The 20,839-nt window shown below is 46.9% G+C and overlaps 1 protein-coding gene across 2 annotated transcripts in view; it reads right to left on the minus strand.

Moving 5' to 3' along the window:
- MTUS1 (microtubule associated scaffold protein 1) overlaps positions 1–17,420 on the minus strand; it is a 221,233-nt gene extending 203,813 nt beyond the window's left edge. Inside the window, exon 1 of one of the 2 annotated variants that reach the window (XM_088478757.1) lies at positions 17,338–17,420. The gene's annotated coding sequence lies outside the window, so the exon portion shown is untranslated. The remainder of the gene's footprint in view (positions 1–17,337) is intronic. The other variant, XM_088478758.1, reaches the window with a different exon arrangement.
- Between the last annotated feature and the right edge of the window lie 3,419 nt (positions 17,421–20,839).

Here is a 20,839-nt window from a genome sequence, read left to right on the forward strand (position 1 = left end):
GAAGATGCTGACGGAATAAGCAACGTAGCATTTCTGATTAAGTGCGTCACATGAGCATTCACAGTAGGAGGTACCTCCCACTTAGTACATTCAGAAGCTGGGAAAGGATACAACAATGTTAATCTTTTATGCACATAAAACAGTTAATCCGGGTTACCCCATGCCTCTTCCATAAGCTCAGTGAGCTGCTTAGATTTAGGAAACTCCGTTGTGGCCACCCTTCGGTGTTTAAACACTAGAGCCATCTTACTAGGGGCTGGTTCATCAACCTGAATATCTAGGATTGATTTATCCGCACTCGCCAAAGGAGGAACATCCACCGAGGATGGCTGGTCCTCCTCTCCCGAGCTAGACCCTGGAGAAGAACCCTGCACACCATCCGATACCTCAGTTGATGAGTCTGATCCATATGCTGAGCAGACTGATAAAAAGATAACTTGCGTTTAGGTGCCTTAGTAACTAGTAGTCTGCTTTAAACAGTTGACTGTGCCGTACTCCGACTAGAAAGGCCATAAACATCCCTCCAGAAAGGATGTATAGGAGGTGCAAACATGGCATGCTGTGGACACCCCATATAAGGAGGAAGCATGGGAGTAGCCATACGATCCACAAACTGCTTCATTACCCGAGAAAAGGACGACACCCAAGATGGCTCGTTCAGAGGCAGGTAAACCAGACTGGGGAGGTGGCTCTTTATAAACAGACAACACACAAACCATCCTTTATAATATCCTGAGGGGACACACCGGCCAGACAGGATTTACATGAAACCAGCACAGGGGCCTCCATCTGTTTCTTTTTACCCTTTGACATATTCAAAATTAAAGCCAACAAATGCAATACTATGCGACAGCCTTCACAAATACTAGTAAAACTAGTAAAACAGAAAACACCCCCACCCCAGAGGGATGGAGAGAAAAAAAACAGTGATAGTTATAATTGACAGTCAGAAATAAAAGACCGTATCAATACAGCAGGAAGTAAACAGTCACATACAATGCATATGTAATATAGTAGCAACAGACTCTAAATCAACTACCCAAACACGAGGAATGGTAGGATTAAGATCACTATAAACCTGATCCAAGGGAGAGGTATACAAGGAGACTGACCTAAACCCTCCTGAGACCAACAGCTACAGCAGCGCACTGATAGTGGAGTGTGAGAGTCTCATATACACGAGGAGGGTAGGCGGAGCAACACAAACGCACAAAAAGCTTTGATGGATCTGTGTGTGGGCCGGGGGAGGAGCACCTATCTCCCCCTAAGCTGCATCAACCTGCCGGGTATGCTGGCCTCGTGGCAGCAGAAGCGTCTGCTGACGATTCCCGGCGTGAGATGATAAGGCCCCTGCGGTCTAGTGAGGACACTCCAGGCCCTGACTGCAGCTGCTTCCAATGCGTCTCCAGCAGCGGAAGCAAAGACTGCCAAGCGAGATTCCCTGTAAGCGAGGAATCGCCTTACCTGACCTCTCCATGCATCCGGTTGAAGTCCGGGGCCCAGCCTCTATGCTAGCAAGCTCAGCTGTAACCCGCCAAAACCACCAGCCCTGTTACTGGTGTTGCGGCCCGGCGGAAGTAGACTGAGTCGCAGTACATGCGTCTTAATTCAGATGCTCAGCACTGCCAACCCAAAAACATAGAAAATAAACTAAAACCTAAAATAAAGTTTAGGACTGCCTGAGCAGTCCCGTTACAAAGGTGCATCTGAATCCTGCTGCACCAAACGAACAACTGAAGGCCTGTGGCTGGGGGCGGTGTATACATGGGGGAGGACCCAAGAAATCCTGGGAGCTGAAAGCTTTAACGGTTTATTGCCTGGAGATCTCCAACCACATTACCCCTATGGACCCTGACGAAGAAACACAATTTAGAACATGATTTTCAATGTCATGTGTCAATAAATGAAGTACAAGGAAGGTAACTGTAAAAACACACTTACAAATAACATTTCTCCATTATAATAACAGAAGGCCAAAAAAGAAATATTCTAATATATAAATAGAGAGAGAGAGAGAGAGATGCTGCACTCCCTGCGCACATCGGGATGTAGTCTGCATCCCGGCGTGCAGGATGCCGACTGTCTAAATACCGGCCCCAGTATCCCGGCTGCCAGCATCCCGAGGGTAAGTATCACCAGTTAGGGGAGGGTTAGACATTAGGGGGAGGGTTAGGTTTAGGCACCGTGGAGGGAGGGTTAGGGTTAGATTTACTTTGGTTTTTTTCTTATGGGTGTCGGCATTCTGACCGGCGACATAACGACCGCCGGCAATCCATACCCAACCCATGCACATCATATAAGGGAAGATGGATCAACCTTTCTAAAGTGGAAAATTGCAGCAGTAGCCCATAGCAACATTGTATCATTTAATGAGTACATTGTATAAAATGAAGATTAGAAATTTGGCAGTTGCTACGGCCGGAATGGGTATGAAATACGGCCGGCGGTTCGATTCCCGTCTGCAGCAGCCCGACATGAGGAGAGTTCGAAGCAGCGGAAGCCCGACAGCGCTGGAAATCCCGATCGTGGATAGGTGAGTATCTACTAACCTAACCCCCCCTAACCCTCCTTAGGGGTGCCTAACCCTAACTTCCCCCCTAAGTGCCTAACCCTAACCACCCCCTTCCCCGCTGCCTAAACCTAAGTCCCCCCCGTGGGTGCCTAACCCTCCCTCCCCCTAGCCTAACCCTAACACTCCCGGGGGGGTGCCTAACCCTAAGTCCCGCCCGGGAGCCCTAAACCTAACCCTCCCCCCCAGCGGCTGTCGGCTCGCGGCACCCGGCATCACTAGGATCAGGATGCCGGGCGCCGATCTCCCGGCGTCGGGGAAATGCGGGCGTCTACATCTAGACGCCCGGCATTCCACCCTTGCTGGGATATGACAGTCGGGAAGCCGGCTGCCGGTATTTAGGCAGTTGGCTTCCCGATTGCATACCCTACGGCCAACGTCACCTATCCTCTTTAGACATTTTTAAACACAGGAGGAGGAGGAGTAACTTTTATCCCAAAACATTTACAAAACAAATAAGGAGCTAAATCCAGTAAATGATTGACCACTATTATTTATGGGCTCCCCAATAAGATGACTAGTGCCATATGATTAGGTAATCTGTGCCATTTCCCGGCATCGATTTAGATCGCAAACATCACAGCTGAAATTCACTTTATATATTCCCCAATAAACTAAACTAATGATGTGGTTATTGGAGGAAATCCTGACAATCTGATGACAAATACTGCTAACAGCAACCCAGAGCTTAGTTATAGGTAGAGAGAGGACTAATCAGAGTAACATTTTCGAAGTCAGCGAATAAACATAGAAAATGCCCCGTTAGGCTACATGGTTGCCTGTCACCAGGGCCGTAACTAGGGTAGGGCAACCTTGAACTTAATGGCCCTGGATCTTCTTTCAACCTGTGTAAATCTAGATTATTGATAAGATTTGCCCTTTATGATAAATAATAAATTCCACCTATTTTTTCTTTGTTTTATCTCTAAATACACGCTGGCTGTAATAAAGACTGGATTTTAATCTAGAGGGGAATATGTAACCGGAGAATGCACAATGCTGATCTAGGTATCTTTACATTAGACTTATTGGCTTCACTAAGCATTGTAATTGCAAACCTCATGAATGATTCATTCATACACTGGTTATTTGAGCAGTAAGGGAACTCTCTCCTATTGTGACAGAGCCAAGAAAGGAAGACAAAGGACAGGCCTATTCACCAAGATACTGAGCTGCAGCGTGTCCCAATGCAACGCAAGCCTAGGAGGATTCATGTAGTAATTAGCAATATAAACATAATTGCCAAATTTGACAACATTCTGAGTGAGAATATAAAACATATAAATACAGCATGCTGCAGATTTTCTATATATCCCTTAAGCATATACACTATATGTCTTTGGCTTGTCTTAAAGGTTATAGATAGGGGCCATCTTCCAAGGCTCATTATATAGCTGTCATAAAACCAGTGATCACTGCAGTTTAAACAACAAAAGAGTATGTATTAACTATACTCAGCTCCTCGGCTATACTGGCTGGCAACATTAAAAGGACCCTTATGCCACCGTTCAGTCCCCACTGTGCATGTGTGACCCAGCTTTGTCCATTCACACATAGTGCACTGGAAGCCCGGACTTCATATTCCAGTTGCACTTTTAATAAGAGAAAAAAATATGCTAAAATAATATGAGATCTGGTAAGAACTTACCCTTGTTATCGCTATTTCTACGAAGTCCATAGGGTTCCACAGGATACCTTGGGGTATAGGTGTGACGTCAGTCGCTGGGCACCATAGAGTTAAGCTTTTCAGCCTCCCAGGATGCACTAGGGTCCCCCTCCTATACCCCGCCCCCGAGCCAAGGCACCTCAGTTAGTTATCAAGCCATAGGCCGGAGGAGGAGAAGGAAGAGAGAGAAAAAAGATCTGGACACATACAAGAATCACATTCTCACCAGAGGGAGACGGAAAACCGGTGACCAGAGCAAAGCCCATCTGCAGCACAGGTGCGACAGGGCGGGAGTCCTGTGGAACCCTATGGACTTCGTAGAAATAGAGATAACAAGGGTAAGTTCTTACCATATCTCATATTTTCTACTTCAGGGTCCATAGGGTATCCACAGGATACCTTGGGGGATGTCCCAAAGCAGTATCCTTTAAGGGTGGTGACGCTCCTGTGCAGAAAGGAGAATCCGCCGCCCGAAGGAAGCATCCTGAGAGGCGAAGGTGTCAAACCTGTAATACCTCACGAAGGTATGGACAGAGGACCACGTAGCAGCCTTGCAGATCTGAACTGCCGAGGCACCACGTCGAGCTGCCCACGAAGGATCCACAGACCTAGTGGAATGAGCCTTCAGAGAAGGAGGGACCGGTAGGCCTTCATGAAGATAAGCTTCAGAAATAGCCATACGGATCCAGGCTGCCAAAGTTTACTTTGAAGCAGGCCAACCCTTTTTACGGAAGCCATAGAGGACAAACAAAGCGTCCGACTTCCTAAACGAAGAAGTGCGGTCAACATAAGTCCTTAAGGCCCGCACAACATCCAAAGAGGCCTCACCCACGGAAAGACCCGGTGAGTTAAAGGCCGGAACAACTATTTCCTCGTTAACATGAAACTGGGAAACAACTTTGGGAAGAAACTCGGGCCGAGTGTGGAGCACTGCCCTGTTCCCATGAAAAACCAAGAAAGGGGGTCTACAAGAAAGAGCCCCTAACTCAGAAACACGTCTGGCCGAAGCAATGGCCAGAAGGAAAACAGTCTTAGCTGTTAGCCATTTAAGATCCACTGAGCCCAGTGGTTCAAACGGCGGTCCTTGGAGAGCCCTCAGGACCACAGCCAAATCCCAAGGCGCCACAGGTGGAACAAAGGGCGGCTGAATGCGGAGAACACCCTGCATAAAGGTGCGCACATCCGGGATTGTAGCAATCCTACGGTGAAACCAGACAGATGGGGCCGAAACCTGTACCTTCAAAGAAGCAAGGCGAAGCCCATGATCTAGTCCCGCTTGCAGGAAGGCGAGAATCCGAGACAGACGAAACTCCAGCGGTGCATAACCTCTCGGTCGACACCACTGGAAGAACGTATGCCACACGCGATGGTATATCCTCGCGGAAGACGGTGTCCGAGCTCGTAACATGGTACGCACCACAGAGCTGGAAAACCCCTGGGACCTCAGCATGGCCGTCTCAACAGCCACGCCGTCAAAGACAGCCGAGTCAGGTCCGGGTGAAGGCAAGGACCCTGAGACAGAAGGTCCGGTCGTAGCGGCAACCGCAGAGGAATGTCCACGGACAGACCCTGAAGGTCTGAGAACCAGTGCCGTCTGGGCCACGCGGGAGCTATCAACAGGAGCGTCCCTCCTTCCTGTTTGAATTTCCGGATTACCCGTGGAAGAAGGGAGACCGGAGGGAACAGGTATGCGAACCGGAACGTCCACCGGACGGACAGAGCATCCACCAGAGACGCCCCTTCGTCTCTTGTGCGAGACCCGTACACCGGCAACTTGTTGCTGTGCCGGGACGCCATGAGGTCGATTTCTGGAAGACCCCACCTGTCCACCAGTAGTTGAAAAACGTCCGGGTGCAGGGACCATTCCCCCGGATGAACGTCCTGGCGACTTAGAAAGTCCGCCTCCCAATTTAGCACTCCCGGGATGAAGACCGCTGATCTGGCCGGAAGATTGCGCTCCGCCCAAACCAGGATCCAAGAGACCTCTACGAGAGCCGCCCAACTGCGAGTTCCTCCTTGCCTGTTTATGTAGGCCACGGTGGTAGCGTTGTCCGACTGGACCTGCACCGGGCGACCCTGGAGAAACCGCTGTGCCTGCTGGAGAGCATTGAAGACCGCACGGAGTTCCAAGATATTTATTGGAAGCTCCGCTTCTGTCGGCGTCCACCTGCCCTGGAACAAGTGTGGACCCGAAACTGCTCCCCAGCCCCGAAGACTGGCGTCCGTTGTCAACAGGACCCAATTTGGAACCCAGAACGGACGTCCCTTGTTGAGGTGGGTCGTCTGTAACCACCACGCAAGGGACAGGCGAACCTCCTGGGTGAGCACAATCGTCTGGGACTTCAGAGACTGAGGCAGCCCGTTCCACTTGGACAGGATCAGGTGCTGCAGAGGCCTGGAGTGAAACTGGGCGTATTCCACCATGTCGAACACCGACACCATGGAGCCCAGTAACCTCATCGCCGAGTGTAAGGACACCCGGCGGCTGTGCAGGCAACTGCGCACCCTTGACTGTAAAGCAGAGATCTTGTCCTCCGTCACGAAGATCCTTTGCTGTCCCGAGTCCAATAAGGCTCCAAGATGCAGAATCCTCCGAGACGGGATTAGAGTGGACTTCTGCCAGTTGATTAGCCAGCCGTGCCGTTGCAGCAGTGCAATGGTCAGGTCCAAGTGGCGTAACAGGAGCTCTGGAGATCCTGCCACCAATAACAGGTCGTCCAAATACGGCAACATGCGGACTCCCTGCAGCCGCAGAGAAGCCGCCATGACCGCCATCACCTTGGTGAAAACACGTGGTGCTGTTGCCAGGCCAAAAGGTAACGCCCGAAACTGGAAGTGGTCGCTGCGGATTGCAAACCTGAGGAACTGTTGATGGCGCAAAAGAATAGGGACATGCAGGTAAGCGTCCTGTATGTCCAATGACACCATGTAGTCCCCAGGTTCCAGCGCCAGAATGATGGACCGTAGGGTCTCCATCCGAAACTTCGGGACCCGCAAAGACTTGTTGAGTGCTTTGAGGTTGAGAATCGGACGATATGACCCATTGGGTTTCTGTACCAAAAATAGATTTGAATAGAAATCCTGGCCCCTCTGGGAGAATGGAACAGGCACTATAACTCCAGCCTGGAGCATAGTGTGCAATACCTTCCGCAGCTCCGTAGCCTTGTTCCGGTCTGATGGTAGACCCGTGGTGAAGAAGCGAGCCGGGGGTCTGTGCCGGAAGGAGAGGGCGTATCTGTGGGAAACCACCTCCAGAACCCAAGTGTCTGTCGTAGTGGTCGACCAACACTGGGCGAACTGTAGCAGGCGGCCTCCCACCCTGGGATCCCCCAAAGGGAGGCCCGGACCGTCAGGCCGCAGGCTTGTCATCTGGCTTGGGGGCCGGACGTCTGGTACTCCAGGCCTGCTTCCGGGGCTTGACCGATTTCTTAGGGCCAGCCTGTCGAGGAAACGACTGTGGTTTGGGCCTGCCCTGGGCCCTAGATGACCGAAAGGACGATGGTCCCGAACCAGAAGGAGCAGCGGCCGACGGGAGACAAGCAGATTTGGCTGCCGCCAGCGTGGCCACAATCTTATCCAGATCCGGACCGAAGAGAACTTCTCCGGTAAATGGCAACGCTTCCAGACCTTTCTTGGAATCTGCGTCCGCCTTCCAGGATCGCAGCCACAAGGTGCGACGAGCAGCTACCGCTGCTGAAGAAATTCTAGACACCAGAGTACTAATGTCTAGAGCCGCCTCGTTGATGTAGGTGGCCGAATCACGGAGATTGCCAATCAACTCCGCCTGTTCGGCCGGACAGTCGGATTCAAAAGAAGCCTCTAATGAATCCGCCCAGCGCTCCATCGCTCTGGCAACCCAGCAAATGGCCATAGCCGGCCGTGCTGCCCCCCCTGCAAGGGAATAAGCGGACTTCAGGCAGATTTCTACCTTGCGGTCCGTAGCATCCTTAAGGGAGGACATGGATGGCATCGGCAATGTGGCACTACGGACAAGACGGGTCACGTGAGAATCCACCTGTGGAGGGAATTCCCACTTAGCAAAATAATTATCCGCGAACGGATAAGCCACCGCCAGGCGTCTCTGCGGCTGGTATCTTTTGCCAGGTTGTTTCCACGCCTCCTCTAAATGGTCCACCAACTGACCCGAAAGAGGAAAGACTGTGGCATCGCCCTTCACATCTTTGAAAAAGGCATACTTAGATTTAGCCGCTGGGGGAACTTCGTCCTCAATCACCAAGGCTGTGCGGACCGCCCGAATAAGTCCAGGAATATATACTTTGGACTTAGCATCAGCGTCCTTAGTATGGAGAGGTTCCTGATCGTAAGGATCCAGAATCTCCCCATCATCAGACGTCCCTTCGTCATCCTCATAAGGAGCGGACAGAGACGCCACCGGCCTTTTATGAGGCCGCATCACAGACTCCCCTTGCAACACATCCGACAAGTGCTGTACAGAACTCGTCAGGGAGTTAACCCACGCTGGCTCCTGAGAACCCGGGAGCGGGGAAATAGGGAGACTGTGGGGTACCACCAATTGTCGTGGGAACCCCTGCATGGGTGACGACACCACAGACTGCTGGGACAAACCCATCGGAGTAAACGCGGGCTGCGGAGCTAACTGGCCCACTAAAGCTGTTAACGCCTGAGCGAAACAAGCCCAGGGCGGCTCCTGTACCGGTGCTGTAACCGTAATAGGCCGCGCCATGGACAAACACTGCCGGCAAAGGCCCTCCGCGCTACCCTCCCCCTCCGCTAACAGTACTTTGCACGTGGTACACTGTAGCCGGAGGGGAAAATCACTTTCAGACATGATGGCACCACGTATGTGACCTCTCTCACCAATTAAGTATTAAATAGGCGAGAGACCACCCTGCAGCACCGCACCGCAAGGGCTTTAGCAGAAAGAACAGGGACAGTAATAAAGCTGACAGTTTAGAGAAGAAAAGATTACAGGCAGCGCTAGCACAGTCACATACAATGCAGAGAAATAACAATTCCTGCACTAACAGCGCTGATCACTCAACTACACAGACACAGGGCCTGGTAGGACACAGCGCTGCATACACAGACCTGAGCCACAGCGGAGGAGAGGTATGCGGGGGGACCCAGACCACGATGCTTCCGTCCAGCGCTTCCAGCAGCGTTCACCAAGCGTTCTGGAGAAGATGGCCGCCGAGGAGCAGAGAGGAGGCTGGCCTGGGGGAGGAGCGCTGCCACAGGACCAGTCGGCAGCATGCAGAGAGGGCTGTGTGCAGCGGGGGAGGCGCCGGCTGTGAGACAAGGAAGGCGCGCTCCCCTGGCATGCATTTAACCCCTGGGACGCCGCAGCGCTACCGCTCTGCTGCGGTCCGCTGTCCCAGGGGGTAGTGGAAAGCGCAGGTTGGTCGCCTGGCTCCACGCTGCAGCCAGTCCCCAGGGAGCCCCCTGCCTGGGGACTTAGGACCATGTGACCAGCGGAGACCCACCGCGGTACCCCGCTGCTTACCTTTGTCCCCCTTGGATCCGGCCATGGTCCGGAACATCTGGGGTCACCGCTAGCTGTGACCCCAGATGCTCACCAGCATCCCCGGATCGGTACCGGCGTTCTGGTACCGTCGGGGGTGTAGGGAAGACAGCATGGACGTCAGGACTGACTGTCCATGCTGTACATCCAGATGTGCAGCCACAGCTGCACTGAAGAAAGCTTCAGGGGCTCTTCTAGCCCCCCACTCCGACAGGTGCACCCGACGCCGGCCGGGCACCAAACTAAACTGAGGTGCCTTGGCTCGAGGGCGGGGTATAGGAGGGGGACCCTAGTGCATCCTGGGAGGCTGAAAAGCTTAACTCTATGGTGCCCAGCGACTGACGTCACACCTATACCCCAAGGTATCCTGTGGATACCCTATGGACCCTGAAGTAGAAATTAGATAATTGCCAGCCAGGGGACACCAGGCTCCAGTGAATACACTGGCTGTCTCTCTTATTGCTACTCCGCATGATGGCTGTCTTGACATATAAAACAGACAATTTAATTTTTTACAAAAGTGTAATAAAAAAAAAAAAAAGTCCCCCCCCCATTTAAAAAAATTAAAAACATTTTTTTAAATATATATTAAAAGATCACTCAGTAGGAACAGTCCCCAGTGGCAATGCTCCACCTTCTTAGTAGTGATACATCCCCAGTTGCTTAACTCCTCCTTAACAGCCAGGTAACGGGCATGATGGAATGGGATGAGACAGTCAGTATAGGTTCAGCTGTATGCAGTGGCATCCAATGAGACCGTTCCAGTTACAGTAAGTGGTTACAACATTTTGCCTACCTTTGTTCTAATAATGTGCTATAACAGGCCTGACAGAGCATGCTGGGGTTTGTAGTTTCACAACAACTGGAGAGCCACAGGTTGTCCAGGCCTGTGCCACATGATTGTAAGGTATTTAAGGGGTGTGACCTGTTTATATTTGTCAATTCTGTTACTCCCATTGCTGTGTAACTATTAATGAATAGATTTTTTAAATAAGAAATAGAAAAAAACTGCTTAAATATCATACCAGAGGCAGCCAGGATAAAGGTTTCTAATGACAAATGACTCCTTTCCTTCCTCTCAGAGGAATTACACATGCTAGATCCCACAACAAAACATGCTGCTTGTCAGCTGGCATGTCTCAGTCTGAGGTTTGACAATTAACGCACCATGGCAATTTTTAAAAAGATAAAAAGTGGTCTGAAATTCCTATACTACATGGATGTTATTAGCCTTTTTTCATAGTATAAAGCATTATTTACATCACTGATGAACCACACTTTCATGCGTAATATGTGAGGCACCAGTAGCAGATCATGCAGTTACATGTTCCAATGAAGAAGCAATGAACACAATTTACCCCATACTGGGACTCACACACAAGTGTCAAACAGCGAGAAAGGCACAATCAACACAAAAATATAAACCACCACCATAGCATAAGCAAATTTAAAGTATTTCCTATTAGGTCATCAGTCATGTAAAGGCCTAGCTGGCTATTAAAGATGTTCTCCCGTACAATGCGTCCTTTGAGCTAGCAGGAGGGCCATAATATCTTGCATTACCGATGCACATGACAGAATAAAGGTAGTAGCACTAATTTTCCATCAAGATGTCATACAGTAGCCACCTCTTAAAGTCACCCTGTAAATTAATTAGTGTACATTACAATCTGTGGGTAGTTGAGCCAGTCTTTGCCAATGGATTATCAAATGTTATGACTTAAATTCTGTCTAAAGTGAATGCTCAAACAACCACACAGGAGGTAACTACTCAAGCAAGGTTTGGCCTATGCTAACAGCTGGACCAAGCGTGGACCCCTGTAATCATGAATGCACCTTCAACACTTTAGAAGGAGAGACAACATGCTATCAATACAATATAGGTGAAGTGCAAAGAAGCCCCAAAACAAAGGGGGTCAGACTTTAAAGGATTATAAAGAGAGCGAGATATATATATATAAAAAAAATACAAAAAAATTATATATATATATATATACACACACACACACACACACACACACACACACACACACACACACACACACAGGCCATCCTCCAAAAGTCCACGCCTCACTGTACGTGAAGATGCACTCACAACTGCCTGCTGAGCAAGCTCTGCTCTGGTGGTGTCCCGATCCCGCAGCTGAATCAACTTTAGGAGACAGTCCTGGTGCTTGCTGGACGTTCTTGGACGTCCGGCAGCCTTCTCCACAACTATTGAACCTCTCTACTTTAAGTTCTTGATGATTCCATAAATGGTTGATTTAGGTGCAATCTTACTAGCAGCAATATCCTTGCCTGTGAAGTCCTTTTTGTGCAAAGCAATGATGACTGTACGTTTCCTTGCAGGTAACTATGGTTAACAGAGGAAGAACAATGATTTCAAGCTCCACCCTCCTTTTAAAGCTTCCAGTCTGTTATTCTACTAACTCAATCAGCATGACAGAGTGATCTCCAGCCTTGTCCTTGTCAACATTCTCACCTGTGTTAACAAGAGAATCACTGACATGTCGTCAGCTGGTCCTTTTGTGGCAGGGCTGAAATGCAGTGATAATGTTTTTGGGATTAAGTTCATTGTCATGGCAAAGAGGGACTTTGCAATATATTGCAATTCATCTGATCCCTCTTCATGACGTTCTGGAGTATATGCAAAACTGTCATCATAAAAACTGAAGCAGCAGACTTTTTGAAAACCAATACTTCTGTCATTCTCAAAACTTTTGGCCATGGCTGTACAAACACACACACACACACACACTAAACTGCCACCCAATTTGTCCAATATAAGGACCCAAGATAAGAGGAACACGTACAAATGGACCAACCTCCCAACTGGCTGTATTAAGTAACTTGTGCTATATGTCAAGTTAAAATGGTTTCATGAACGAAAAAATTATTCCTTTCCAAAAATGTATACCATTGGGAGATATGCATTGAACCTTTAACTAATGTTCGTACCTATTTAACATTTGAGAAAATAAATTCAATATTCCATATCCCAGTATTACTGTCTATAATCAAACATGTTCACGTTCTTAAAAGTTAAATTTTCCTCATTATGACAAATGACTATGGTTTATGGTAAAAATTAGATAAATTAAAATGGTTGAAGTTTGCACCACCAAGCACAGGGCCATTGCTTCATAAAGAACGTTGGAGTTAGCCACAGTCACTGGCGCTCTTCAAGCCATCTGTGCAAGTCATCTAGCTACCAGCTAAGTAACACTTTGCACGGCTCTCCTCTGGATTGGTCACAGGTTAGCTTCCTCCCTGGCTTACGTGTGATACTGATACTATAGTCAGATACAGTGGGCTACACTTGCATTTATGTGAGAACTACTTTGCAGTGACCTCAAGTGTCTTTTGGATCCAGTATCCAGTTAGGTAGTTGACATTCAGAAGGTCGATAAATTTAGAATGTCGACAATAAAATATGACGACATGATAATTTAGGTCAACTTAAATGTCAACACGCTCAGAATGTCGTCTTTTTTAACATATTTTAGCCTATACCCAACAAACACAAAGTAAAATTTTTATGTCGACATTCTGAACATGCCAACATCCTGTCAATCTTCTGAATGTCGACTAGTTATACCACACCCTTTGGATCCTGCTTGTGTTTAATATTTAGAATTTGGCCTGTTAATTTTGCTCACTGCCAGTACCTGACCAGGGCCTACTACAGGATCTTTCTTTTGAACACTGCCAGCCCCTGACATTGGCCTGTTAGTGACCTGTCATGTGATCATTGCCTGCCCCTGACCTTTCTTTTGAACACTGCCTGCCCCTGACATTTACCTTTTACTGAGCAGTTTGCCCAAGCAGAGGCCTGCTTCCTGAATTCTGTTCTGGCTTGGACATCGCCCTGCATCACTGCCAGCTACACAACCCTGGGTGAGATTTATTATCTGACGTTATGGAAGGGGGGGGGGGGGGGGGTTAGTGGTATCAACACGTTATATGTGCTGATAACCTTTCTCCCCCATGTATAAAATTGTGGGGCTTGGAGTTATGCTATGAGCCCCCGTCATTGGCGCAGATATCAAAATGATAGCAGCACCGATGTGCAGGGCATTGTATGAACGTTCAGTGGCCATGAGAATTCCGACACATCAGGGACAGCACTGTCCCTGCCGGCTCCAGGGGCTGCATGAGAGATCCTGTGATGCTTGCGAGATCCCGTGCATGCCCAGTGGAGCAAGCTGGGAAGGGGCATTAGGCTGAGGCGCTGTGTGCTCAGACAGGGATCCCTGGAGGGAGGGGATGAGATGTTCATACATCCCAACAGTACTGCTTCGCCTTGGTAATGAGGTGAAGCAGAAAGAGTTCTAGCGGCACGGTCTATGCCTCTATAATACCTCACCCCGCCTGTTGCTCAACTGATAAATTTACATTTACGATTATTGATCCATATAGCAAACACATTAATACATTCAGACACTTTCTAGCAGATAAAGAAGCACATTTAGGAAAAAATGCATCGGGGCTGATGCAGACCTAAACACAAGTTGTATATAACTGCTCCCACATTACATGAACAGAAAATAAATCGCTCTATATTAGCCTATATGTATAGATGTCACATCTCTAGTCAGTAGCCACTATTTCCATGCTTGGTTTCATAGGCATGCTTTTCAGTGCACAATAGCCGTTAACAATTTGTAGACAACATATAGGTACTTATTATTAGTGTGGAAATGATGACCAAATTTGCATCATTAATATTTACAAATACAAGTTATGTACAATTGGGCAAGCTATGCGTAGGTTTGACCAGCTACTTCTAAGCTTAAAAACTAATATTCTGCAAGACAAAGAATCCAATCAGCCATATTAGTGTCAACTTTAAATATTACATGAACTATACATACGCAGAATCTACTTCATATGCCCAAATCACGGTGTTCTCTATAAATTCCTGCTATATGAATACAATTTTCAATGCCCATTTTAGGGGAGATTCGATTGTTTTGCGCACCTGAACACGCCTTATCCTCTGTCTATATAGACAGGGCGACATTCAATTTTTTTTTATCGTGCTTGTTGTGCCCAATTAGTTAGGGCTAAACCAGTCTAAAGTCCAGGTTAGCATGTCCAAGCCATGGACTTATCGCAAATTTCAGTTGAACATCTTAGGAGGGAGAGAGCAAAAATCTATGTCCCTACGGCTATTCGAGCCCGACAAGAGCAATATTTGAATTGCTTCGTTGAGCGCCCGTTACACCAGAGCCACGCTAAAACCAATTGAAAACGCCCCCATGGGTTAAAGAAGTTTCCTTTAACTTTACAAAGTATAAACAAAGAATTCTGGATTGTTGCATTGTATGTATAAATGCATGATATTTCCATGTGGGTGTTGTGTGCAAAGTTTTTTTTATCATAAACTCATATGTATATTTTACTGCACAATTAAACATAAATGGCACAAAAGCAAAACAATCTGTATTCCTTTCTGGGTCTATGTCCTCAAGCTCCCGATTCTGAATAGTGCGTTTCTGCACAAGTGAGTTTCTCCAACTCTGCCAGGAAACTCTACATAAAATAATTTGCCTTAAACTTGGCACGACAGCCAGCAGTAACTTCTGAGGTACGCATTAGGTTAACTGGTGACACACATTAAGATAAATGGGCACAACTTCCAGCTCTTTTGCCTACACCCGAATTGGTAGAGTTGGCAGACTACCAATCACAACTAAACAATCAAGTGCCCCCATCTCATTACCATCTGGTTTTTATTCATCCATGTTTGGTTGCCAGTGGGGCCACACAAGTAAGCAGTTCTAAACTAAGGTGGGTAAATCGGGCAATAAAAATGGCCCAGCGGACAGCTTCATAAACAGAATTTTTATTTCAAGCAAGAATTCTTAAAAAAAAAAAAATCATAAAATCAAAACCAGCAACCAAACTAAGACAGTTACAGTTAAAGAAATGGACATAGCACTTTTATCCACAAAATATTTCCATAAATAGACAACCAACATTTAAAAAACATTGTTAGTATGATGCCTAGGTCATAACATCATCCATTAAAAGTTATTTTTCAGAAAATTGTTACATAACACCTTCATCCACTCGCCTCTTTAATTGCCCCATACTGAATTTCTTCATTTTACTTGTGATTTTTATACACGAAACGCAAATACTGTACAGCTTTCATATACTAAACACCATCACTTAGGCCAGGTGTCTTCAACCTTGGCCGTCCAGCTGCTGTGGAACTACACATCCCAGCGTGCAGTGCCACCTTTTTGATATAACAGCATGCTAAAACTATGGCAGTGCATGCTGGCATGTGTAGTTCCACAGCAGCTGGAGGGTCAAGGTTGAAGACCCCTGACTTAGGCCATTTTGCTTAATTTTGCTATATAAATTTGGGTTGCAGAAGAGCATTTGGCATTTAGCTAAATCCAATAATATATATTCCAATCCTAGCATCTCTTCAATAAGAACAAAGCAGGTCCCTTTACACTGAATCTAGACTCCTGAGATGCTCTGACAATAGGAGAATGAACGCTTAGGAACCAGTACAGCAGACACAAAGGGGCAATCTGGTAGGAAGCAGGGATGGGAGGCAGGATCCAGAAGAGGGACAGTTGGGAGGTAGAGCAATACACCAATCACAGTGCAGCTTTCCTCTCCCGGAGCACAGCATTCCAGTATGTGCTGACAGAGCCAAGTGTTGATGAGGATTATAATAGAAGTGAGGCCGCGTCACACTAGCACAACACTCTACAATAAACAACTACAGAACACACCTCTAAGCAAACTTACCATGCACTAAAACCATACAGGGTGCCTCAAAGCGTGTGTTACTGACTTTATTGCTGACTACTGTACTATATAACATTCTAAACACACATCCACATAATGCAAGCATTCTCTTCCTCGTGTCATGCAGTACATGTCACAGCTCCTGGCACACATAATACAAGGAGAGTTAAAACAACATTCTTTCCAACATCAGAGGCTAAAACCTGCCAAACAAAGAGTTTAATGTACACAAAGATCATTAAGAAATCACAGAGCTTAGTTGTGTTTGGATCCTGCAAGCGTGACGTTTGACCGCATTTTTTTGCAGTTGCTAAATCAAGACGACTAAAGGCTTCATACCAGTCCTATTAAAGCAGCCTTCATTCCCTTATCCCGTCCGCGATGCACGCTTCTTCCATCTATAGACCGGGGTCTCGTGCAGAGGACGCCCGGGGCTGACGAGACTTCTCCGCAGTGCCTTTGGATTTAGTACATAGATTCAGTCACTGCTGAAGTCCCTAAAGGCTTCATTTCCTTTCCCTAACTGCAGCTGCACGTATGACAGACGTGATGGTATGCTGCACTCACCTCTCTCCGGCGTGTACCTTCACAGGCCACACAAAAGGAGCTCTCAGCGGTGCCAGAGTATTCCTGCTCTGCAGTGAGGGATGCTCCAAATGGGGGAAACTGCAGTATTCCCAGCTACGCAAAGGAATCCAGAGAGCCCTCTCCGAGCAGTGTGCAGGCTAAGCTCAGTGACTTGCTCTCAGATTGTACAAGAATTTCCTTTAGAAAGCCTGCCAGCATTAGTCATGCCCTCTGCCAGATCATTAAATACACGCTTACCCCTGATTTTTTTTTTCTCCAAGCCAAGATCAAGGTCCACAGTGATGTGTGGCAGCAAGCTGCTAGACAAAGTGGGCAAATGCTGAGCCTATACTTGTCGGACAGAGGGGGAGGGACCGGGGGCCAGGCAGATCAGCATTCCCAGTTGCCTAGCAATGACATTGATCATTTTGAAAGAATTCATGAATGAAAGTGGGGGAAAAGTTTGCAAAGATAGAAGCTATAAAGTGATTTCTCCGTATAGTCCCGTTACTACAGACCACCAGGTTCTGCTTCCTAGTCAGCTGTGTCTAATTATAACCTGCCTTGTACAGTCTTGTAAGAGGATGCAGAGTAAGCATTTTATTACCTCCCACAATTCAGGCTCACACTTGGCACAGGGAACACATGCATTATTAAACAGGGAACAAGCAAAGGAGGCCAGATTCTGCACTGGATATCTATAGCTGACATCAATGATGCTTAATACAGTGTCCTACAAAATATCAGCCATTACCTCCATAGGTGCCTAAACCTTCAGGGGGGATGTAGTTTGGAAGCAGTCGGTCTAAATGCCGACCACCGGCTTCCAAACTTTTTAATCCTGGCGTGGCACTAATGACAGGCATCGAAAACTTGACGCCTGTCATTAACCAGACGCCGGAAGACCGACGCCCGGCAAACCGAACGAAGGTAGCCGCGCGGGTGGGGGAGGGGAACAGGGGACCCCGGGAGGGTTATGTTTAGGCTAGGGGAAGGGGGGGGTTAAGGTTAGGCACCCCCGGGGGGAGGTTAGGGATAGTCACCTCCCCGGGGGACTAAGGTCTAGGCACTTATAGGGGGGGATTAGGGTTAGGCACTTGTGGGGAGGTTAGGGTTAGGCACCCCACCCCCTAAGGGAGGGTTAGGGGGTAGAATTAGGTTAGCGATACTTACCTTAGGGACGATCGGGATTTTCACCCTTGCCGGGCTGCCAGGATTTGAACTGCCGGCCCTGCGTCCGTCGGTAATACCAACTACACCCCTTCAGGTACATAACTAGGATAGTGCTACCAGTGTCGTGGCACAGGGCACCACAGGGTAGGGGGCACTGTTTGGGCATGTCAGTTTATTATCACTCTCACTTGTAGCTTCCTCTTTTATCCCCAGAATCTCCTAGCCTCCCCTCTCTTCCCTTGCCCTTTCTCAGGTGTGCATGTTATATACCTATTTGAAAAATTGCTCAGTCCCGGACGGGTAGAATTACAACTAAGGGCTTCCATCGTTGTGGCGTTTGTATAGTATGTAGGACTTTTACAAAACAAGCCTCAAAAATAGAAGATTTTAAATCAACAAAAACTGGACAAACCAATAAGATAACTGAGTTTATATCCTGCAACAGTAAAAATTGTATTTATTTAATAGAATGCACATGCTATCTCCAATATATTGGACGAACCACGAGGTCCCTGAAGGACAGATGGGCAGAGCATCTCAGAAACATTAGAAAAGGGTTTGAAAATCATTAATTATCAGCTCATTTTAAAGAATATCACAATAAATCCACTAACAGTATTAAGTTCATAATGGTAATTAAAATAGAGAGGGGTCATTGGAGGATGAACAAAGATCATGAGAAATGTTTGGCAAAAACTGAGATGAAATTTATTTTTGATCTCATGACCCTTCAACCGAATGGGTTAAATTCAGATTTTGAACTGAAATGGTTTTTATAATTTATATACCTTTTACTGTACTTTATTTTATATATATGTATTTTTAATTATTTATTGATGTGTTATAGGGTTACTAATTGGGCATGTAATTATGTCCCTTTATTTAGAAGTTTATCTGTGTGTTTTTATTTACCAGTTTTTATTTACCCAAGAGTGTTTTTAAGGATTAACGTTACGGTATTTATTGATTAATTTACTGCTGGTTTCCATGGTGCTAATGTGCGGTATGCATGCCGTGACCGGAAATGACGAGTAGGAATATGTGTCCTTGGTGCGCTCCACATTTTTGGGTACATTCTGGTATTGCAGTAACCGGCGGTGAAAGCGGAGATTCGCATACCGGAAGTGACATTAGCGGTCACATGTATAGTGTGTTTCCGGCCAGTATAACGCAGTCGGAATACGTAGGCAGAGTACAAACCAGCCCGGAGGGGATCCATATGTAGGAACCACTTATGCGTTGCCTCGTGGGCTGGGAGAGTAGAGCTAAAGGACGGACCGGAGGTGACGCATGCGGGTCACCTCCGGACCGGAAATGTGGCCGAGTGCGTTCCAAAGGTATAATTTTTGTGTTTTATGGACCCATCTGACCTCATAATTGTTGAACATTGGCTATAAAGTATATAAAGAACATGTTTATGACTAGGCACATGTGATAATGTATGTTATTATTTTGTGAGAATGAGATCTGCAACTGACCAATTGAGTACAGGGGGAGGGTACTTAAAGGACTTCAGTTCACTAAGAAAATTACACCTTGAAAAAGACTCAATTCTTCAGAGTTGAAACGCGTTGGTGTTATTGCATAAGGCGGCACAAGCAGAGGGGAGTACTGGACTGAGGACATCTGTATAATTTGATGTTGAGTAAACCACAACGCTACTTTGCGTCGTGCAATCCGATGTGCTAAACTGTGTATTCACAACAACACATACACTGATGTACATAACGCACACACAAATGCATATATACTTCTATACACAGACGCTCATATGCGTACGCACATACTCTCACATGGACGCACATTTGTGTATAGTTGCTATTTCAACCCAGACGCACATATGCGGACACACATGTGCAAGATGGTTTCCACACATTACAGTTAATAACCAGTGTTATTAAAGGAATTATTGACTAATAATTATGATGTAATATGTACTTAAATGAGATTTAAGGTTTAGAGCATAGTGGACATGTCATGTTTGGTATCATACTAAATCCCTGTTTATTTACAGACTCCCGTTCCTATCGGCAAAGGAGTCACATCTTGCGTCCGCTAGTTATGGATGTTAGGGAGTTATTGCATTGAATGTTAGTATCTATCTGCAGTAGTGTAGCCAGTATTAACCAGTTGTTCGGCGGGAAACTACACAAAGAGCATGTTGGAGAACTGAGACATGCCCCTGATGACACCGTGTGAATCAACCAATGACCAGACAATCCAGAAGCAAGAACCAATGGAGACTTGTAAACTAGTTCTTTTGTTACCGTAGAACTCTGTAAGGTATATAAACTGCATCCCAATCCCAGTGTTCAGACATCCTCTTTGATGATCACAGACTTCTGGATTGATGACTGTATACTGTACTGTATACAGTGTGCATGCATCGGCTTGTACTATTATTGATTGGTTTTTTTTTACTCTAATTGTTAAATCTTTCACCGTGTTACTTTTTCATTACATAAATAACTTTGTGCTTTGGAACCACACGATTGGACTGGAAAGCAATTCTTTCTTAAGCGACTTGCAGCACTAAATAGCGACTAGCGACTATTAGGAATCAATAATAGACAGACAGTTAAAAGGT

This window comes from Taudactylus pleione, unplaced genomic scaffold, assembly GCF_031769625.1.
Source record: "Taudactylus pleione unplaced genomic scaffold, aTauple2 ptg000218l, whole genome shotgun sequence".
NCBI lineage: Eukaryota > Metazoa > Chordata > Amphibia > Anura > Myobatrachidae > Taudactylus > Taudactylus pleione.